Raw genomic sequence first — 12,068 nt, forward strand, 5'->3', positions numbered from 1 at the left:
TAAGAGTAATCCCGAATAAACAGGAGTTCGTAATTAGCTCAGGATTAAGATCGAGTTACCTAGGTCATCTGGGTGAAATAGTCAGTTTTATACAATAAACAGCGTTATAAAGTAAAAGTTACTTATTTCTTAGTTCGATCTTATGCAGACTCATTTCATAGGATGCCCCCACTCCTCATGTCATAACATGTACGAATTAGGATCACATCGTATGTAGCACTTTACAACTCTTTGTAACAACTGCACAGTAGGTCGCATCCAATGGTGTTATCAGAATAAGGTACCCAATCTTATTCATGTACCATAGATCATTTTGACTATTTACTTGAACCCGATCCACTCTTATGTCTCCATATAAAGTTCAAGTACTCATGCAATAGTCATGGGTCTTAGTTTATTGGATTTAGACTTTCATACAATTTATGAAATCAATAATAAGTATATTGATTATAGAAAATGTTTATCATTTTACAAACTGCGAGTTTTAGAACATAAAACCCAACAATACTCCCCTTGGACTAAAACTCCAGTTGATCAATATATACAAATATATACAATGTTGAGTTTACATGGAGAGAATAAAATGTACATAATAAAATCAACTAGGGCATTACAATACCCAAAAATTCTCCCACTTTCCCTAGAGATACAAAATTCGTAGACCTAGTTCTACTAGGTGACCCTCGAACACTTTAGTCGAGAGGGCCTTTGTAAATGGATCGACCAAGTTGTCTTGGGAAGCAATCTGGGTGACGATTACGGTGTACAATCTCCCTGATGACATGGTACTTCCGTTCAATATGCTTTCCTTTTTTTTTTATGGCTTCATGGTTCCTTTGAATTTGCAGCTGCTCCACTATTGTCACAACAGAGAGTGACAGGCAGGTGAAACTACTTCCAAATCTGCTAGGAACTTTATGAGCCATACTGCTTTTTTTGCTGCTTCACTTGCAGCTACACACTCAGCTTCCATTGTGGAGTCAGCAATACAACTACGAGTTTTTAGACATTGCCAACAAAAATCCTACTCCAATGTTGGTACCAAAGGCATGGTAAGGTACCCAAATTTAAGTTATACTAGGGATCCTCGATCCTGAAGTTATGGTAAGGTGATCAACACCAAAACCAACTCTACGTACATGTATGACCCATATTATCAATGATGAAAAGATCGAGCACGTTTGCAAGCTTAAAAGATCCATTTACGGGTTTAAACAAACGTCTCGATCCTGGAATATGAGATTTAACACTGCAATCAAATCTTATGGCTTTGAACAAAATGTTGACGAACCTTGTGGTTACATGATGATTGTCAACAAAACTGTAGCTTTTCTGGTTTTATATGTTGATGATATCCTTCTCATTGGGAATGAGATAGGATTCCTTACTAACGTTAAGAGATGGCTGACATCACAATTTCAAATGAAATATTTGGAAATGGACAGTATGTTTGGGATTTAGAGAGAGGAAGTGTTTTTCACCTTAAAAACAAATAACTTGCATCTACATACATAGAATTCCCATAATACAAGCTCATTTTTTATCCTACAATCCAATCTTAGGTCTTAGAGAATAGTAGGAAAGATTAAATGGTGGTCTACATCCATTTGGAGTGAAGAATCAAACTGGTTTCGTGAATTGAAAAAGTTCTTCAAAGGTAACTTTTGAAACCCTTTTTATCTTATGAGCATGTTGTATTAGCTACTACAATTGACGAATTAGAGTACTTAATGATCCTGATTTCTTCCGCTAATTTCATGCTAACTTCATCAGCTACTACGATCATAGTTGATGAAAAAGACAGATGCAGACGTTTTCAAAACGGGCTGAGAAGAGAGATATAGACTCTTGTCACTGCTACCGCTAATTGGATGGATTTTTTCCAGTTAGTGTAAATTAGGATACGAGTAAAGAAGAGCCTGGCAGAGGATAGGCAAGACAAGGAAGCTTCTAGAGGAGAGAAGAAGAAATTTACTCTAAGAATATTTGACAAGAGAGACTTTAACCGCTGTTTAGTGGGCCAATGACCTCCCAAGGTAGTATAGTAAGTAGTCAATAGTGAAGAAGTAGGTAGAGACCCTGCCAGTAGAGATAGTGTTTGCAGAAGAAAGGAAAATATTTCTAATTGCTCGATTTCAGCAATAAAGTCCAGAAAGCTATTGAGTAAAGCTTGTGCAGCGTACTAGGCCCATATAACAGTTTCTCAACGAAGGAAGCTTGAACTAGAGGATATCCCTATGGTGCAAGAGTTCACTAACGTATTTCCTGAAGAGTTATTAGGGTTACCACCTGATAGAGAGGTGGAGTTTAACATAGGCTTGATTCCAGGACCGACACCTATCTCTCAGACACCTTATTATATGGCACTAGCTGAGCTGAAGGGGTTAAAGACTCAGTTACAAGAACTAGTTGATAAAGGCTATATCAGGCCTAGTGTGTCACCTTGGGGAGCACCAATGTTGTTTGTGAGGAAGAAGGATGGCATGATCAGGTTATGTATTGACTACAGGCAGTTGAACAAGGTGAATATACAGAATAAGTATCCATTACCTCGTATTTGACGATCTATTTGACCAATTGAAAGGAGATCGATATTTTCAAAAATTGATATGAGATCTGGTTACCTTGGGGAGCACTAATATAGGCTCTATAAAGCAACTCTAAGCATACAAGACATAGAATAGGTAGACAAAGAACTCAACTTTCCATGAGAGATAGAAGATTTTTTTTTTTGACAAAGGCTTTAAAATCATGCTTATTTTCTTCCTACATTATCTCAAACATTAAAGATTCAAAATGAGTATATCATCAACAATCATAATAACGGGCACAAACAATCAAGCAAACAAGCAATCAAATCACACAAGTCCGAGCTTATATGCTCAAGGACTTCCAAATATGCATCAGCACAAAGCAAGTGATAACCAAACTGCCCTAAATTTTTAGAGCATACATTTTCTTTAATGTATCAAGATAAAAGCAAAAAGCAAGGGACAAACTAAAAGGAAACAAAGAAACTCCCCTGAATTTGGGGCATGTTGAAAGAAGGTGAGCTTGCTTCAAGAATAAGCCTCAAATGGATGCTATGTAAACAAAATTTTCCCAGATAAGCTAAAAAGAGAAAACAAAGAAGCTACACTAAAAACTGAAAAAAAAAAATGAAAGCGATAAATTTCAAGCTTGGTTGCCTTCAGGAAGTGCAAATTTTTAAGGTTGATTGCTCAATCGTATTCTGCCTGATCATCCTGGATTGAAGTATTGGATTTCTCACTATCCTACAAGGATAAAACCTCATTTCTTTTAAACAGAGTAGTGAAAGCATCATCATCACGAAAAATGGAGAACTTCTTGGATTTCCCGCACCACTCAATAGAAATTAACCTTTTCCCAACATTTATTTGAGCTTTGGCAGTCTTAAGGGAGGGTCTTCCTAACATAACATATTTTCAAGAAGAAGAGGTATGCTCATTAACATTCAAAACATAAAAGTTAGTAGGGAAGAGAAAACTGTCAACATTCACACGGTGACATCTCTAATTACTCCTAAAGGCTTAGTTAGCGAATGATTTGCTAGCTAAATTACAATTTCAAAACTTTGTAAATTTCTAAGTTTAAGCTCATAAAAGATAGAGGCAGGCATCATATTCACAGAAGCTCCTAGATCTATCATGACATTCTGAAGATTTTTCTTATCTATCCTGCAAGGTCAAGTGAACATACCTGGATCATCACACTTCTCTGAAAGATTACCTGGCAGAATTGTCATTGCTTTCTCAAGTTTAGGCTCTTCCTTCTTTTGACCTGTTGAACATTACTCATCTCAGGAGAGCATGCAGTCACAGATTCAAGGGTTTCGTCATTCACATCTTTCTTGTCCTCACTTCTCTCAGGACTGAGAAGTCTACTTGGAAAGGGAGCTATGTGAGTGCTATTATGCCTATTAGATCGATTATAGTGAATAGTTCTTGCTTGTTCAAGGCTCCTGAGTGGTATGGGCTCTATTTCTTCTTCCTCAGACTCGTTGTCCATACCAAACACTCTCTCGAATTCTCTGTCAGTCATCATATAAAGAGATTCAAAGGGACCCAAAACAGTTATCATACTTACATTTCTTACCTGGTGTTCAAGCTGAGCAGGGAGCATACCAGTCTGGTTGTCAAGCTTCCTCACTGTGGCAACTATCTGTGAAACCTGATTCTCCAACTTTTGAATTCATGCTCTTGTCTCTTATTGGAATAGTAAGTTCTCTTTCTGGATAGTCATCGTCTCTTGCTGAAATTCCCACAGGTCTCTACTAATGATTTGGCAATGTCCTCTTGTGGTGTATCAGAGTTTGAGCTGCTCGGCTACTCAACTGGTCATCTTTCTCAACAGGAGCTTAAGGTTGTAGTTGAGCAAGGGCTATCTGTTACATAAGAGAAGTAAGATTAGATATATGAGATTTAAGTTCAATTACCTCATGAGTAATGGCCATGATGGCGGGAGCTCACATCCTGAAGTGCTAAGAGTTCTCAGGCATTGTAAAAATAAGTAATCTGAACTTGGTGAGAGTTTTATCAGCTGATACTCCATCTGTTGTAGTGTCCATAGTGCTCTAATAATGGGAGGGCAAGTCCTCATAGAAATACTGGATCAGGAGCTCATCTGAAGTCTGATGGTGTGGTAAACTCACGTACAACTGCTTGTAACACTTCTAGTACTCATACAGGGTCTATCCAGCACCTTGAGTGATCCCATGAATCTCTTTCCTTGTGCTATTGGCTCTAGAAGAAGGAAATAATTTTTCTAAGAACTTTTTTTTTTCTGCTCGATCCACGTTTTGATAGATCTTGTAGGTTAGTAATGTAGCCAATCTTGTGCTCATTCCTTCAAAGAAAATGGAAAGGCTCTCAAATTAAGTTTTTCTTTAGTTATTCTGTGGGGCCTCATACCTTTGCAAACCATGTGAAAGTCCTTCAGATGTTTGTTTGGGTCCTCTCCTGAATTACCATTGAACTAAGGCATCAAATGAATTAGGTCTGGCTTGAGCTCGAATGGAACAGTGGTCTATGGATAGACAATACATAGTGGCTGCTATGTCATGTCGGGCTCAACTAACAGCCTCAATGTGCGCTCTGGGGCTTCCCTCATGTCAACCTTGTGCTCTAAGTTCTTAGTCTCCTCCTCTCTATGCTTTTAAACATCCTCTTCTTCTTCTTCGTACAATTGAGAGATGTGATCCACCTCCAGTCTTTCTTTTCTTTCTCTTCTGAGTCACCGCTCCTCCCTGTCTATGTATGAAAAATAACAAAGCCCAAAACTTTTAAGGGAACGGGTCATACACAAAAGAGAACTTGCGTAAACTAAAAACGAAATCAACAATTGGCTAAAATGTTGCTAGATTCTCCAACAATGGTGCCAATTTGATTGCAAGGAATTTTTCGTCGCAACAAAGCCTTACTAATCCAATAAAGATTTGTAGTATAATTGGCAAGATCAGGTCGTCTCCTCAGGGAATCTTTGAATTTTAGCTAATCGTTTAACTCGATTGGTCACAAGGGGGGAAGGGGGTTAAGAGTTTTGATTGCAAGGAAAAATAAATTTCTTAAATGTAAAAACATAATGTAAAAGGAATTTAGTTCAACTAAAGGAACCAAGGTTAGGAAACTCAGAATCCACTTATCTACTTTGTTGTTCATTGAACACTGAAATTTCGTTGCTTACGAATCCACTTATCTACTTGGTTGTTCATTGAACACTGAAATTTCGTTGCTTACATAACTTTATTCATGGCCCGTTTACTTGAATGTCTAAAGCTAAATGCCCTAATTCACTATTTGATTTCTCAATTATCCTATATGCTCAACTAATTGGGTTCAAGCATCCATATTAATCCAATATATGCATTCAACCTAGGTATCTAGCCAAGACAATTGGAAATTGGAAAGCCTAATTACTAACTGATTTAGTTCTTGATTTAAGTGAGTCATGTAATCAATAAACTGAAGGAACCTGTGAAGGCCCTAAGCGAAAATGAGGATCGTCCCAATTTTTGGTTTTCACAGAATCGAAAAAATGCAGGAACAAAGTTACGCAAGGAAACTAAATTTATAGCATGCCAACATAGAAAAAGAAATAGGAATTAGGGCTTAGAAACCCTTACCTTTGAATATCTGATCTTATTCACGAATTTCCTATTCTCCAAAATTGGTCATATACTATCACGAACTCAAAACCCTCAAACCAAAAACCATATGCACACCACCACAAGAAGCCTTATGTATTCTCTTTGGATGAGAATCACAGGAATTGTGTGTGTTTTTTAAATTTTGGGAGAGAGGGAGTGATTGAGAGGAGAGGAAGAAGTTTTGGGATTTTTCAGAGAATCCTCTTCGATCGATCTTTATGTCCTTTCTTTTGTAAAAAAGAAAACCACTAAAAAAATCTCACATAACCTCCCACTAGTTACATGAGTTGAGAGAGATCATGGGAAGGAAGTTATTTCCCTCCCTAAAATTCAAAATTAAAATTAATATAATTAAGGAAAATTATTTCAAATGGTAAAATTGTTGAAAATATTTACAAGATATAGCAAAATTTTAGAACTATCAATAATAGATATTGATAGACACTGATAGATTTCTATTAGTATTTATCAATGTCACTGATAGACACTGATAAAAGTCTATCAGTGTCTATCAGCATCTATCATTGATAGTTCTAAAATTTTGCTATATTTTGTAAATATTTTGATTCAATTTTCTATATTTAAAAATAGCCCTATAATTAATAAATAATTTTCATTTAAAATAAAACCATTATATACATATATATAATAACTAACTTGTTATATATATATATATATATATATATATATCACTATATGTTATATCATATATAACATACAACCTATGGTTTAATATTGTATCATATATAATATAACCTATAGTTTTAATTCTCTCAATAATGGTATTTAATATAAATCCCATTTATACTAAATTTAATTATATGAATCTAATTCGCATGCTTAATATTTGAATCATATTCAAATATTTGTTTCCTCTCAAATAATATATCAAATACATTATAGTAATTATATCATATATAATTAAATTAAATTAATTATATCACATATAATAAATTCCCTCATTTAATTTGAACAATTCAAATTGATTCTCATTAATTCCCTGGTGAGCTATAGAGGGGACCTCAGACCTGTAGATTGAAGCTCGAATGGTACTTGAATAATTAATTAAACTTCTTTAATTAAATTATTCAACATCCATTAATTGTCAGGCACTCCACTAAAGACCGACACCTGGATTCTTCGCACTACAGATATATTTCTTTGTCCATTGGATATAACTAGTCAACCATTCGTTGACCCTTCACAAATTGCTCGTAAGTCTAGCTGGGCCAAAATTACCGTTTTGCCTCTGTAGTTACATCTAACTCCTTAAGTACCACTAACCCCTCTAATGAACAATAAGTCATAGTCTAACTATAACCAAACCTCTCTCTATTCAAGAGAGGGTGTGGCGTTACATTGTTCAAGCCCTAGAATCAGTCCTTAAGGGATCAATTTATCTACTTACCCTGACGTTAGAGAAGGAGTGAATTCTATCTTGTGTAGCTATGTTTCCAGCTCCCCAATCAGACGAATCCTCAAAATAGTAGCCTTATTGAGTCAGCAATCTGGCCACTCTCACCCATACAAATCAAAGGATCGACTTCATAGGTAAGAGTTCTCAACTCAATCAAGATTCAAGTCATGTCACCTATGGTCATCCTAGTGAAATGTAAGTCTTTATTATGAATGACATTATATAATGAAACTAGTCCTTTTGTGGTCTAGTATTTACAAACTCCTTTCCATAGAATATCCATCTACTATAGATCATTTGGATTATCACTAAAACATGATCCACACGTATGTCTCTACATACATGTTTAAGCTACAAATGATAACCTTGGATATTAGTTTATTGGTTTGTGGGTTTAATGCTACTAAATGTCAAAGAAAACATCTCATATTTTATAAAATAAATAAAATGTTTGTACAATACAATTACAAACGAGAAGACCCTACGAGATTTAGGGCATCAACCCCAACAATCTCCCATTTGTCCTAAAGCTAATGGGGTGTACAATATAAAAGTCACACTAATATACGAGTACACAAAGCAATACAGTACAAAATCTCCCACTTGCCTTAAACTAAATGTGGCCTCCCATAGACCCATACTCTATAGGTATCCTTCAAACACCTTAGCCATGAGGGCCTTTGTAAATGGATCAACAACGTTGTGCTCCGAAGCTATTTGCGTGACGATCACATCCCCTCGATGCAAAATCTCTCGGATGAGATGATACTTCTGCTCTTGTGCTTCCCGCACTTGTGACTCCAATGCTCTCGAGAATTAGCCACAACACCACTTTTATCACAACAAAGGGTGATGGCTTTAACATGTCTAGAATTATTTCCAGATCTGTCTGGAATTTCCTGAACCACACAACTTTCTTAGTAGATTCATAAGCCACTACCTATGAGCATGTAGGCCCTCATTCTCCATAGATACTTGAGGATGTTTCTAATGACGGTCTAGTGATCAAATCCTTGATTAGACTGATGTTTACTACTATTCCCCCACATAGAAAATGTCAGGTCTAGTACATAACATCACATACATAAGGCTACCAACAGTTGATGTGTGAAACCCAGATTTCCATTTTTTCTACTTGAGCAGGTGATTAAGGAAATTAACTAGGTATAAGTTAAATCCTATGCTAAAGAGAAGGAAAATTCTAAGTGTTTAAATAGATTGTTGAGTAGCTTTGAGTTAAGCCTTAACTAGTGAAAATTGAAAGAAATGGCTTAAGTATTAGACATGCGTTGGCCTTGTGCTAAGCGTTAGTGTTGTGCCATGCGTTGGCCATGAACATTTGAGAGGTTATTTGGGCGTTGAAAGAGGCTATAGTATGGCTAAAGGAAAGGCTATGCGGGGACAAGCATGCAGCAGCTAAAGTCTTGGGAGGTTAGTAGAGCATGCGGTAGCCTCAAGATGTGCGGACATAGGCGTTGGGCGCTGGAAATGCGTGCGTGGGTTGATCATGTATTAAATAAGCAATGCTACACGATGGATGCGGTGATGCTACACGATGGATGGGGCAATACTACATGATGGTATGCGGCAATGCTACACAATGGTATGCGGCAATGCTATGCGATGGTGCTATGTGGCAATGCTATGCGATGATGCTATGCGGCGGCCTTGCTAAACGATGAGCTAGGCGAGGAGACAAGCCATAGTGAATGCATGGTGAATTGTCTTTGTGTTGCTAAGGCTTGTGATAATAAGGTTTATGAGGTTGGTTGCGTTGGTCTTGAGCAAGAGACTATGGATGTTGACAAGCAACAAGGATATACATGCATTGGTCATCAGGGATGCATTAGCAAGAGCCTAGGCGATTGTAAGCTATACCATGAGGTGTTGAGTTGAGAACCAAGTCGACCGAAAGGTTGTTATGCGTTGGTGATGTGCTATGTGCCAAGGACATCCGAGGCATGTGGATGCATAAGTCAAGGCTTGAGCAAATAGTATGTGGTGGAAAAGGGTTGGTCATAATCCTAGTTGAGCGCATAGGAAAAAGGTAAGCCATGCAGTAGAAGGCATGCGGCCAAGGATGAGCCTTACGAGCATCTAGAATATGTAACCAAGTTGCGTCAATGGGATGCACAAGGTAAGGTTGCGTTAATTGGAAATGGCACAATCGAGGTTAGTAGGTCGCATATGGGGAGAGGTGCTAGGCGGTAATGGCTTGAAGGGTGTTATGTTGAGATTTAAAGACACCGCAAGGGCACAAGGTAAGGTTGAATGAACGCATATGAAGTTAGATGGATGAATATGAGGAATGAATGCATATGAAGTTGGATGGACACATTAAAGGTCGTCATCCGAACATGTGGCTTGTTAGGAAGAAATCTTAGGCCTTAAGCAAATGAGGTGGATGTACAAGGAGACATGCAAATGTGAGGGCTATGCATTGGTAAAAGGGGAAGAAGACACCTTTTATTGAAATGACATAAGATTTTGGTAATAGTGTAAGGAAAAGACACTTGGGCATGCGGCCAAGTAGGACGTGTCGGCCTTAGGGAGATTTTAGACGCCTATAAATAGGGCCAAAGACTTCTCTTCAGATCATAACTCGAATTCTCTTCAAAGGAAATTAGGAAGAGTGTATGAGGGCTAATTGGGAGGAGACTATGCATTGATAGAAGAACGCATGCGTTGGTAGCAAGACCATGTGTCGGTCATGAAGTTCCAAGAGGAGGAGATGCTCGGACAGGAAGGTCTGAAAGTAACATCAACTTGGGACGAGGCGTTCTCCCAGAATACTCGTTCGTTTGGAGTGATTCTAAAGCCATCTGAAAGCTCTGAGAGTATAGTTTTCAGGGTAGGACTTCTAGAGAAGAAGCTCCAAGGAATTGGGCTGGGGAATGAGGAAACAATAGAAGGGTCGAGCTGTCGAGTAAGCTTGGGCCAGCCTTGATGTTTTGATGATTTCAGCCAAACCACGAGGAGTTATGAGCTAAGATTTTAGGGTAAGCTTCCTAAGACATTTTAGAACATGTTTCCAGAAGGAAGTATCTTAGAATAAGTTCTAGAACTATGAGTAATCTAAGCTGATAGTTGAATCTGGAATCTAGGGTTCAAAAGGAAAATCAAGGAAACCAAAGGAACTTCAGAAAGGAAAGTTCCTAACCAACCAAGGTGAGTGGTTATTCCATTGTTTGAATGGTTGATTTCTATACATATATGTGATTATATATATAGGTTGTGTTTGAAATATTGGCATGACCGGAAAATGTGTTTTTCCTGGATTTGATTGTTGTTGTATTGTTGTCACAATGCGTGTATATATGCATTAGGAAATGGGATTCATAACCAGGATATTGTTAGTAGGCTTGGTGCGACGCTTGGCTGGGATTGTCAGAATATCTGGCTGGAATTTTCAGCGTACCCAAACATGGCTAACAAGAAATGTCGACATGTTCACAGTTGACGGGTTATAGGGTAGTAAGCTTGTGTCCACGTTGGTCACATAACCATGCCAGGGTTGTCCAGCTGACAGGCTGGGAAGATTACATTTTGTTATGTGATTGTTGTTGATTGTAGAATTGTTTTCCCAAAGATGAATTTCTAAAATCAAACTTATGTTTGTTTAAAGTTGCCACTCACAGAGCTTTGTTGCTCACGTTTTCCATGTTTTATGTCCTCCTCCCCCCCTCCCCCAAGGTAGCGGAAGGTGAGGAGTTCCAGGGTGCTGCTAAGGTCAAGGTCTGCCATAAGCCACAGTTACACTTCCAGAGAATTTTAAGAATAGTTGTTGCAAACTTTGTAATTGAGTCTTGGAGTTGTATGAACATTACATTGTTGTAATATAGAATGGGCCTACTTAATCAATTGTTGTCATCTCCTTGACTTAAAATTTATTGAGTGTGGTAAAGAGGTTCAGTTGGACAGTAGGTATCACAAAAGAGTAGTATCTGCAGTCCCTTATGCCTCTCCTCGGGCTCAAGAGTGTGGGCTCGGGGCGGGGTGTGACACGATGCATAGGGGATCTGTCTCATTTTCTCAACTTCTTGAGGTGTCTTATGGCATTGTTCCTTAGACAATATAACTCCATGTCTAAAAGGCAGTAAACCTCTCTTCGAGTTTTGCATTGAAAATTCCAATGTACGATGCATGAGACAGGGTTAGTGTTCTATTCTTTCGATCTCTAAAGATCTAAATGCCTAGAACAAACTGTGCCTCTCCCAAATCTTTCATTTGGATTTTGGATGCTAAAAAATTCTTAAATTCAGTCAGTAGAACTACATCATTCCCAATGAGTAGGATAATATCTACATACAACACTAGAAAAACTACTGAACTGTTGATGATTCTCTTGTATACACAAGGCTCATCAATATTTTGATCAAAGCCATAAGATTTGATCGCAGTATCAAATCTTATATTCAAAGATCGAAAAACTTGTTTCAATCCATAAATGGATCGATTAAGTTTGCAAACTTTTTGTTCTTGACC

Source organism: Benincasa hispida, chromosome 3 (assembly GCF_009727055.1).
Source record: "Benincasa hispida cultivar B227 chromosome 3, ASM972705v1, whole genome shotgun sequence".
Classification (NCBI taxonomy): domain Eukaryota; kingdom Viridiplantae; phylum Streptophyta; class Magnoliopsida; order Cucurbitales; family Cucurbitaceae; genus Benincasa; species Benincasa hispida.